Source organism: Macrobrachium nipponense, chromosome 21 (genome assembly GCF_015104395.2).
Source record: "Macrobrachium nipponense isolate FS-2020 chromosome 21, ASM1510439v2, whole genome shotgun sequence".
Classification (NCBI taxonomy): Eukaryota; Metazoa; Arthropoda; class Malacostraca; order Decapoda; family Palaemonidae; genus Macrobrachium; species Macrobrachium nipponense.
The window spans coordinates 66,605,387-66,617,117 of record NC_087212.1 but is presented as its reverse complement, the minus strand read 5'-3'; the positions used below and the strand labels follow the sequence as shown (position 1 = coordinate 66,617,117).

The following is an 11,731-nucleotide window of genomic DNA, read 5'->3' as shown; positions in this document are numbered from 1 at the left end:
TAATTAGTATGAAAAACAAATAAAAAACTTATTCAGTTATAAAAACAACTTGAAGGTGTTTAGGAAACTTTGTGAGCGACACATTTATTGTCGTGATTTAAATCGGCTGTAATATGATCATAACAGTAGTTTGAGAACATGTAGTAGTTTTGCTTAATTTCCTTCCATCATTGTTACATTATGAACTCTGCCATGTCTTTAATGAAAGAATTCCTAATTGATATTTGATCCATTTCATCGACCGTTTGGGTTTGGGATCAGGTCTTCGTGAGAGGACTTCGATTTTAATCTCCTACCCTCTTCTCTCAATAAGGTAATAATACATTTCACGGATGATGCTGCATAATATTTAGGTTCATCTGTATATGATGTGACCTTCATATTCAGTATCACAGGGTTTGTGCAGTGGAATATGTAAAATAGTTTGTGATTATTACTCATCGACGTGATACCATCAAATTGTTCTGTATAATTTCTACTTGACTTGAAGGCAGTATTGCTTTCGTAAGCTTGAATTTGACTAATCAACATGCAAGAGCCAACAATATAAATATCGCTTCATTATCGATTAAAATCAATGGGAGACGCATAATCATAAACCGGTGTTTCTGGTAAAACGAACATTTAAAAAAAAAAAACCGTGACGCTCGCAGTCATATAGTGGCAAACTGCCAAAAAAAGTTACCTTTTTACTTAACTTATGTGCAGTTCACAATAGACAATATGATAGACATCTGATTACACATAGTCAAAACACGAACATTAGTTTAGCAACATTGTAGTTAGTTCAAGGCACTAACTAATGAAAGCATTTATATACGTATATGTATATATACGTATTTATATATGTAAATATATGTATGTATTTATATATGTGTTCTATATTTTGAATGGGTCTTATTCTGTACTTCGAAGAATATCACACATGTAAAAGCATGAATTAAAATGGATTAAACTGAATTATTATAACAACAAATGGAATGAAATTATCTTAACAGTAGCATGGAAAAAAATGATAACATACGCTTGCGAAGATTATTGAAATATAAATTGGGACTCGTGCAAAAGGAAATGTAATTCAAATTACAAGTAGGAAATACGAAAGAAATCGGTCAAAAGGGAAATAAACGAAATCGAATTGCATGAAAATGATTAAATCTGAATAAGACCAATTGATATTTGATAATGCTCACGTAAAGATCAAGTCCGTGTGTCGCGTGTCAGGATTTGGGTAATAAAAATTAGTTGGGAAATTGTGCACTGAGGATTATACATATTTGATATCCGGTCTTCTCGGACATGACAGACGAAACTCTCTCTCTCTCTCTCTCTCTCTCTCTCTCTCTCTCTCTCTCTCTCTCAATAGCCGAGATTCATATTACGTTATAGATCTTAATATCATTTGAGATAGTTACTGATCTCTCTCTCTCTCTCTCTCTCTCTCTCTCTCTCTCTCAATAGCCGAGCTTCATATTACGTTATATATCTTAATATCATTTGAGATTGTTATGTTGAACTCTCTCTCTCTCTCTCTCTCTCTCTCTCTCTCTCTCTCTCTCTCTCTCTGAGCATTAGAGGCCAATTTTCCCCCATCTAGTGTTCAATCTTGCAAGAGAATGTTGAGTCTTAGAACTTGTTTCCCGGCATCCAGACTACTTCCAGGACATAAGCTCATTTTCCAGGTCTGTTTTTAACCTTTTGAAAATACATCGTCAGAGGTTTCCAGAGAACTTGCTGTTATTCATAAGGCTCCATGCATCTACAGAAGTGAAGGTATTATTGGGAAAACTGGTTTCCAACTCTTAAGTTCAATATCTGCCAGATATCCAGGTTACAAAGGGAATTTCTAATCCGGCGTTTAGTACCTGTGGCAGAAGAATTAGTGCCGGCTGTTTTCTATGGAGAACCAGCGCACATCGTTCCTAGTGCCTAAAATCTAACATTATTATCAGTAGCTCATTAGGTAATACCATTCCTTCCCTTGTGCTTTTAAATTGTGTTGTAATGTTACTGTTCGTACACACATATGTATGCATGTATGCATATATATATATATATATATATATATATATATATATATATATATATATATTATATATATATATATATAATATAGAGAGAGATTGATAGATAGATATTTGAATGTATAACCATTTACGAGCCTTAGATGCATGAAGTGGTAAAATTGAAGCAGAACTGCCGTTTGAAAAGTACGTACTAATATACAAAGCCGATGCAGAGTCCTTAATGGATAACCATTTTAATCATTATTTTGAATTCAAATCCCTTTGTACTCTATGTCTATCCATAATCTTATCATTGTTTTGTTTATTTAGTCCTCAAAAATTCAAGCGAAGATGCTATGCATTACCTTGCATTTTGATAATTTATTTATAATTTTGAGGACTTATTTATGAAGTTTATTAATATATTTTTTCTTTTCTAATAACTGAATTCTCCTTTCTGTATTTCTTAACACCCTCTGACGAACACCATATTCTTTGAAACCTTGAGTTTCAAGAGAATAGCCCCTGTGGGCATGTTCTTTGTTAACAGGGTTCATTTTCTGAATAATAATAACAATAATAATAATAATCAGAAAGACAAATAAATACATATGTTCACAAAAACGGAAGGGGGTCTTTTTGGCCATCAAGATGTTTATAAAGAAATTGAGCCACGTATAGGAATAGATGAACCTCCGGGAAATTTTAAACTTAATTTGTTTGGAAATACTGACTTGCAAGAGACTTCACTGGAAACTGGTGTTTCAGGCAAACGGCATTGAAGTAGCTTTGCCTTATGAACGGGAAATTAAAAGCGTTCTCTCGTAGTAAATCCAGTGAAGATGTGCGCGTGCGACTCGGGAAGTCGCGAATTCAAAACCTGCTCAGGTTTTCAATTATAACATTATATATATATATATATATATATATATATATATAATATATATATATATATATAGTATATATATATATATATATATATATATATACACACATTTATATATATGTGTATGTGTACACACACACATACATAATATATATATATATATATATATATATATATATATATATATATATATATATATATATATAGTATATATATATATATATATATGTGTGTGTGTGAGAGAGGTGTTTATGCTTGCTTTTGTGAATATTTTGATAAAAAAAGCATGTATTTACATGCAAGATATATAGAATCTTGGGTACATATATTCATGTGTGGAGTTAAAGTCTTCATGTACAGTTCTCTGTACACGTAAAAGCGACATCATTAAAGCTTGATACAAACGGAAGTAGGCCGTAAAATGAGATTACTTTATATCAGATCTCGAGAAGAGAAATGTCCTCCATCCACGCCTGAAATTATTACACTGTTTCACAGCTCTGCCATAACCGTAATTCATAACTCCCTGACGGTAAAGAATTGGACTGTCATGATTACTTCGAATATCACGTTTCCGCTGAAGATCCAAGTGTGCTTAATCTCATTTTCTATGAATCTTCGTTCTTGTGTACACCGACTTTAATATAATCTTTATTCATTTTCATTTGCGAGCAGCAGTAATGATGACAATGGAATAAACATTCAAGTCTCGTGAGAACGGTAGGGAAAGCATTTGCATTTATTTCTGAAGCCGTGATGTCATTGTTCTCCCCTTAACGCTCCGTGTTAGTGATAGAATTAAATGACCGTTTACCTTGAGCTTATATTTACGTTTATTACTTTATCTGCTTATCATTCAGAATGATTTCCTATTCTTACAATGTAAGGATTGGGACTATTGAAATTCAATTATATGAATACAAAAATTCCTTCAAATTTGTGTTATGCTTTTCGTAGGTAGATCTTTCCCGCAAGCATTGGGCAAACTTTTTCATTAAAAATATAATAAACACACAAATGCCTTCTATTTCCGCTGGAAGCTTGTGAAAACATTAGCGGCAAAAGTTTCTTTCTAATGTTTGCATAAAACGCACGGGCAGCATTCCCTTGTCACAACCATCCGGCTACTTGCATGCAACTGATATTCGTGACGTGATGTTGGGGAGTCAGGGCGACCGCGGCTGCCATCTGTTGGTGTCCTAAGAAAACAGGAAAACAGTGCCGATACGCGCCCACATACCTCGAGGTCCTGCCATTCTTTATACTAAATTATGAATATTCACTTCTTTGGCTCTCAGTCTCGCAGATCCATCTATTGGAACTCCAGCAGATCAATAATGATTTTATCTTCTGTCTGAATATCGCGTGTTTAGGAGTTGGCACTGCGTTGGGACAATGCGATCAGAGTCATCTAGTGGAGAAGGGGCAAAACAGTACTGATTCGATTCAGGCACCCATCTTAGGGTCGGGATTTTTCTAAGTTGGGATGTCAAAACACTTTATGAAATATTCCATGATATGATTATATTTGGGTCTCGTGCTCGAATACAGATGACTCTTCTCCCGTTAGCCGTCGAATAGGAATGAAGCACGAATATAGTTACAGAATATAATTCACTAAGTTTTTATTTCATGTTCAAGACACGAATATCGAAACGATGAACAACAACACCGAATATTTGCTTTTTCCATCCGTGAAGTTACGAGATAGAGGAGCCAAAGGGGAAGATGAATAATATCTCTCACACCCCATATGCGAATAAGCAAAATAACCCTTCACTCATTACTGATAGTTAACCAGTGTGTCTGAGACACAGGAGAGGTTAAAAAAGAAAGAAAAAAGTCTGACGAAAGATTAGAAAGACCGCGATGCCATCCGACTAAACTACTTGATTGGTGAGCGTGTGTTTGTGTAAACAATAGTCAGTGGTTGGCTGCTCCTCGTCTGAGCCCTGTTACCGCCCTTTGAGGGGGGGGGGGGTAGGGCGAGCCTTGAGCTCCAAATTTAAGAGGTACCGCTCAAAATCTTTGCCTTTTATGTTTGCACTCATCCACATCAAAGACTAGACGATTAACGAAGATAAAAAGGATTTCCTTGAAGACTCCGCGAAGGAACGAGAGAGATATGAAATGAAAGTGGAATTAATCATTATACGTCGGTATTAAGGACGACCGATTGAAAACAGTAATCAGATTTAACTTGGATTATATTTATTTTCCATTTCAATATATTTTAGTTTTTAAAAAAAGAATAAGTGCTATTCTTGAATATGTATCAGAACAGACCTCAGTTCAGCTAAGGGCAGAACTAGCAGCAACTGATCAGTAGGTAAAGTAATAAATGAAAATCTGTTATTTATGTAGCCAGATTTTCCAAGTAACTATTATCGCTTATGGTTGTGGGAGGTAAATTATAAGACAGAATACAGGGCGATTATAACAAATTACCAATTTGCTCCCGTGGCTCTCTGGCCATTATATGCCACTAAACCCTTGTGTGCAACAAATGAAATATATATATATATATATATATATATATATATATATATTGGTTATGACAATAGAAGAAAGGACAAGAAAGGTGTAAATCAATAAATTAATAAAAAATCGAAACAGCTGCCAGGAAATTAAAATCATGCCCTCTAGTATTGTTTTATAAGGTAGCATTTATTTCCTTTCAAAACACTACGTGATGAAATAACAGGAAATTGCATGCAAGACAAGTAATTCAAGTTACGAGAATAAACATGAGTTTTGTTCTGGAACGGTATTAAATGTAATAATTATCAGAGAAAGCTGTTAGAAATAAGTAGTTAAGGTGTGAATTTAATACCGTGTGAACGCCCACAATTTGTAAGGCACGTGTCAGGTTTTATCGTATACGTTTAAAGCAGTGAGAGGAAACTGAAGGTTGATATTCTCTCTCTCTCTCTCTCTCTCTCTCTCTCTCTCTCTCTCTCTCTCTCTCTCTATGTTTTATCGATTCTCGTGACCTTTTTTTTTTACTTTTCGTAAAATTCATTACATCGCAAAAAAAAATAAATATATTTTGTCGAAAAAAAAATACAAGAGGATTATGAAAGAAAAAGTTGAAGTCATCCAAACGAATGAATGGGACTGGTGAACGGGTGGAAAAAACGGGTAAAATGGAAAGAAGCGTTGCCGGTAATGGTGATAAATGGTAAGAAAGTAAAAAACGCCGCGTGGAATCATCCATCTCCTTAAGTGAACTTCGAACGAACCAGCTTTTTTTATTTGCCGTTTTTTATTTAACTCTTTTTCTTCTCCTTTTATTCAGCTGAACTATAATGAAAAATAAAACATTTTGGTCAGGTGGAGGATAAATGCACTCGGGGAAAGCATTGATAATCTGTGACATTTAGAGAATATCATAAAGTTGACCTTTTTTGTGTGTATGTGTTTAGACTGTTTACAATAAAAGGTTGCTCGGCCATCACACATGTATATACATACTCTAACGCTTGTTTGCACATACGCGCATACACATACAAAACCACACAAACTATATATATATATTTCTTCTATATATATATATATATATATATATATATATATATATATATATATCTATATGTATATGTATATATAGATATATTAACGTTGGCTTTTTTTTGTTTGGTTAGTCTGTTTACAATGAAAGGTTGAATGACCCTTGCACTTGTTCACATATACTCTCACGCTTGTATGCCCGTACACATATACATGCGGAAACACAAACAGGTATATATGTTTATATAGATATGAATATATATATATATCTATATATATATATATATATATATATATATATATATATATATATATGTATGTTTGTATGTACATATATTTAATGTACTTACGTGCATACTCATATGAGGACATGGCTCTATACCTAATGTTACGTTTGTATACAAAAGATTTATACACATAATACAATTATTGTCTATGTATATCTCTAGCTATACTATATACATACTATATATACACCTACATATAAGTATATATACATATATACCGTGTTTATACAAATGTATGTGTATATGTGTGTATACAGAAAAATTAATTGTATTCATATGTGAATAAGAACACATTTGCCTCCTCTGTTGATGAACAATCCGAAATGAGACTTTGCACGAAAGACCTGCTTAAGAATGACGGCAACTAAAGGTGAAAGAACAATTCCCACAAACTCCATTGCTTCATCGGGAGAATTTTGGGGCAGGTGGAAAAGAGGAGAGGGGACCGTCCAAAAAGTTTGAGATTCTGTTGGAAGTGAAGTCTACCCGAGATTACTTTATTCCTTGTAGGGTATATATATATATGTATATATACATACATACATACATATATATATATATATATATATATATTATATATATATATGTATGTATATATGTATATATACATATGTGTATGTGTATATCTGTATTGTATATATGTAATTTTTCATGTATTTCACCCAAAACACCAACTAAATGCTTTATCTGCATTGCTAATGGCCTTAGAGTTACGCTAGAAGCTAGTGAAGCTAATTGTAAGGTTATATATGATAAAATTCATTAAGCATGACATGAAAAATTTTGTAATATCATCTTTATGATATTGAAGTCGGTGAGCCAATGTAACATACTGCATGTATACCACATATGCATGATTATAACTATATATGTGTGTATGTATAAATACGAGTCGTATATATAAACATGTATGTGTGTGCGTGTATTATTTACTACAGTACATGCATATCTAAGTCATACCAAATTATCGTCATCAGTTGATAACTCTTCCACTTAGCATCATAATGTATATTTATTCATTTGTGAGACCAAGATGTAAAGACGAGCGTACACGGACGAAATCAAGTGACGTTACCTTGATAATCTCACAATGAAAGTCATTCTTCCATTGGCGCCTGTGTTGGCCTCATAGAAGCACCTCGAGTTTACTGTGAAAATGCTGACATAATTCTTTCGGTGCCTTTCCGTGTCCACCCTCCAGAGTGAGGCATTACTATGTCGGGATTACCCTGAGTCTTTTCTGTTCCTGTCAGAGTGAAGATTGATTAAAGAGCAGTGGCAACGTACTTTCAAATCTCTTTCCATTTTCCTCTACTGGGTTCCATAAAGATTGTCGTATGTTTTTGATATTCAAATAAATGAGTTGTTACTCTTTTTTGTCAGGTTTTGAGAAAATGATAACATTGAGGAGAAATCAAAATTATGTCAGTGAATAAATGAAATCGGTTAATAATGCCTGAGCCTTATTGATAAAGGTGACAGGACTCATTTTCGTGTGAAAATTGTACATAATTTGCATATTCATTGTAAATGAATGATTGATTGTGTTTCTAACATCCGCTGGTTTGCATCTGATGAATGGATAGTATCACATTTCACTTTGTTTCTAATTAATACAAAGCAGATGTAAAAAAGAATCACTAATAAAAAAACATAGATTGATCAACTTTAGCACTTGGAAATTTAACTAACACTATGTTAAAAAATCACAAAAATTCTGAAAAAATATAATCCTCTCTGGATTAGTCTTTGCCTGAACACACAAGCAAAATAGGAAACGTGTGAATGTGAGATCCCAAAACCTACTTTTAACTCCAACGGGGGAAGAAGTGGTACTTTGTTTTCCTACGGCACTATAAGAGAGCAAGAAGGGAGATAGAGAGAGACAGAGAGAGACCCGCGGTACACATCCACTCTCGACCACGACCACACCACTACTGTTGCTTCCAGTCGTGTGATCAGGGACCAGGCTCTCTGCCTTGCCTACCTTTCCTGTTTTTTCGCCGCCTCCTTCGTCCTCTTTTCCCGACCTTATTATCTCTCTCTCTCTCTCTCTCTCTCTCTCTCTCTCTCTCCATGCGTGCTTGATACCATAACCTCATCCCCATATCTTCGTCTTGCCATCTCTCGTCTGTCACCCCCCCCCCCCCAACCCCTTCCAGCCCATTTAGCAGCAGCTTCCAAAATCCCAGTCGGCATCACAATCACCCTTCGTCTCTCCTTCTTCCTTCCTCCTCCCTTCTCTCTTTGATGGCTGTTTTCGTATTCCTCTCCTCCTCTGCAGGAAGGGATGACAGGCTCCAATCGTTTCCCCTGGATTTGATTTTATGATATTTATGTCTCGATTTCTCCTCTTCTTCTTAAACTGGAATGTTGGACAAAAATGAGGTCTCTCTCTCTCTCTCTCGTTGCGGTACTTTCTCTCCTAGCCATTTTGTTTATCGTCAGGTACCCCATTCCAATAATTATTAAATACATATCACCCCTCATTCGTCTTCTGCACATGTTCGTTCTTACTTTGCTCTTCCTCCACTTTAGTATTCCGTTTCATTCTTCATTTTTGCTGCTGGATTATGATCGTGACCCGGGTCTGTCGTTTTATTTTGGGGAACTTTTGTCTGGTCCGAATTTCCCTCATTAGTCCCAATAATTAGGCTCATTTCCACAACATAGGCGAATACTGGTTCCATGAAATATTATACATTCTTTCTTTATATATATATAGCTATATATATATATATATATATATATATATATATACATATATATATATATTTATATGTGTGTGTGTGTGTGTAATGTATGTATATATATATATATATATATATATATATATATATATATATATATAGTATATGTATGTATGTACATTTATATATATTCGTGTATATATATATATATATATATATATATATATATATATATATATATATATATATACACATACATATATGTTCATATACATATATACGTGTATTTATATATATATATATATATATAATATATATATATATATATATATAGGTGTCTCTGTGAATATATATCAGAATGATATTTGAGTTTTAAGCATTGTATTGGCTAGCTTTATTAAATTCTAACTCGGGTAAAATGCCGACGACCTGAGAGCTATAAAGCTGAAATATGTAAATTGATGATAGGTGAATGTAGGGTTACGCTCTTCCATATCTCTACATTTCTGTAGGATTAACCTTTAAAAGTAGACTTGAACAGACTTTTTGATCACCTTCGGACGCGAGTTTTTGTTAGGAATTGGCTGAAGACGTCTTAGGCCTATACCAACACCCCTTCTTCGTTGAACATATATAGGATTTCTCTGAGGCCGTACTGCCGCATCTGTAATGCATGCAGATCGTCTTTACAAAGGTTATGTAAGGAAAATCATTTGCTGTTGTCTATTTTGTTGTCCTATTGCACCTCTGCTTTATCCTTCGTCTCTCCTTTGTTTCCTAAATTTTTTTTTTTTAATGTTTTTTTCCAGATATGATCGTCGGTGTTGGCTTCCGTTCGTCTATTGTAGATTACGCACTATGCTCGCTCCAGAGTCTTTTCAATAATGATTTTTCTTATCGACTCTCTCTCTCTCTCTCTCTCTCTCTTTCTGGTATCTTCGGTGGCAGACCACCTAGCTCACGACTAGACGACCAGTGTTCGTTTCTGGAACACGGGCAGGCTTTTCCCTTGAGTTAGAAAAAAAAAGTTTCTTGTATCCATCTAAAAACGGAAGGGCCTCGGTTAGCTAATTCTCACTCCACTGGGGTGAAACCAATCGTAAGGTCTCTCTCTCTCTCTCTCTCATTTTCCCTAATTTTTTCATTCCTAATTTTGTTGACCGCTTCCACATCAAAATTTCTTAAAAATTTTTTCTTTTCCTTTTCTTCCCTCTTCCTCATTTATGCTCTATAGTTATATATCCTATCCACATATCTTTATCTCTTCATTCTCTCATTTCCTCCTCACCGCTACCAAATACCCCACTGCAAAGGAATAACGTCAAAATAAAAACCATCTTTAATGATTGGTCTTTCACTAAAATTCAAACCTTCAGCGAGTCTGTTTTTCGTTTTTTTTTTTTATTGCAATTCCGATTAAACAGTTTTTCTGTACTCATTTAAATGCATGAGGTGTCTTGTCATATTACGTTATATTGGTTATGATGATGTTTTTTATCATTATGATTTGAAATTAGAATATATTATTATTATTATTATTATTATTATTATTATTATTATTATTATTATTATTATTATTATTATCCCATTTTCCCTTGATTTCGATGGCACTTGGTAATTCTAAGTACTATGCTCATCTTACTTTGATGATTATTTCGTCCAATACTTCTTGCCTTGACATATTTTCAAAGTTCAGTAGGACACAAATTCTTCCTTTTTCCATAGATCTTAGAAACTATGTTGGTTGCTGAACTTTGTAGGAGCAACAATAGAGGTTTTTATTTCGTAATTCACTATGGGTTGATAAGTTTTCCAAGTTATTTTTCCCTCAATTCTTAATATTTTCATTTTGTTCTCGTACCCTTTTTCCTTTTTTCTATTACAATAGTTTTACCATAATGTACTTTTTAATATCATAGGGCAGCTTAAATGTAAACCACTTATTTTCTCGGATTTTGAGAAGAGTGTAGGTTGGCATCTAATGGTCGGTAATTATTTCTCTAGAATTGTCAGTGAGCTGTTTTTCAAGGTACAGATCAGGTTGAATTAAACATTATATTATCACAGTGTGTCTGGTAAAATATTTGTCGGTAGGCATTTAGTGGTTGGTAATTATTTAGTAAGAATAATTTATCGAGTCCTATTTTGCAAAATCACGAGTCAGGTTGAAGACACTTTTTCGGGGTGATAGAAATAGGTCTTATATATATATATCTATATATTATATATATATCTATATATATATATATATATATATATATATATATTTGATAGATATATATATATATATATATATATATATATATATATATATATATAGTATATATATGGAGGGTGTGTGAATGATTTCAG

At 33.7% G+C, this 11,731-nt stretch overlaps 1 long non-coding RNA gene across 2 annotated transcripts in view; it reads right to left on the bottom strand.

Annotated features, from left to right (window-relative positions):
- The window catches only part of LOC135198103 (uncharacterized), a 76,330-nt gene extending 67,699 nt beyond the window's left edge, over positions 1-8,631 (bottom strand). The window contains exons 1-2 of one of the 2 annotated variants that reach the window (XR_010310725.1): positions 8,496-8,631; positions 7,765-7,935 (exon numbers count right to left, since the gene is read on the bottom strand). This is a non-coding gene — a long non-coding RNA (uncharacterized LOC135198103). The remainder of the gene's footprint in view (positions 1-7,764; positions 7,936-8,495) is intronic. The other variant, XR_010310724.1, reaches the window with a different exon arrangement.
- Positions 8,632-11,731: the final 3,100 nt, after the last annotated feature.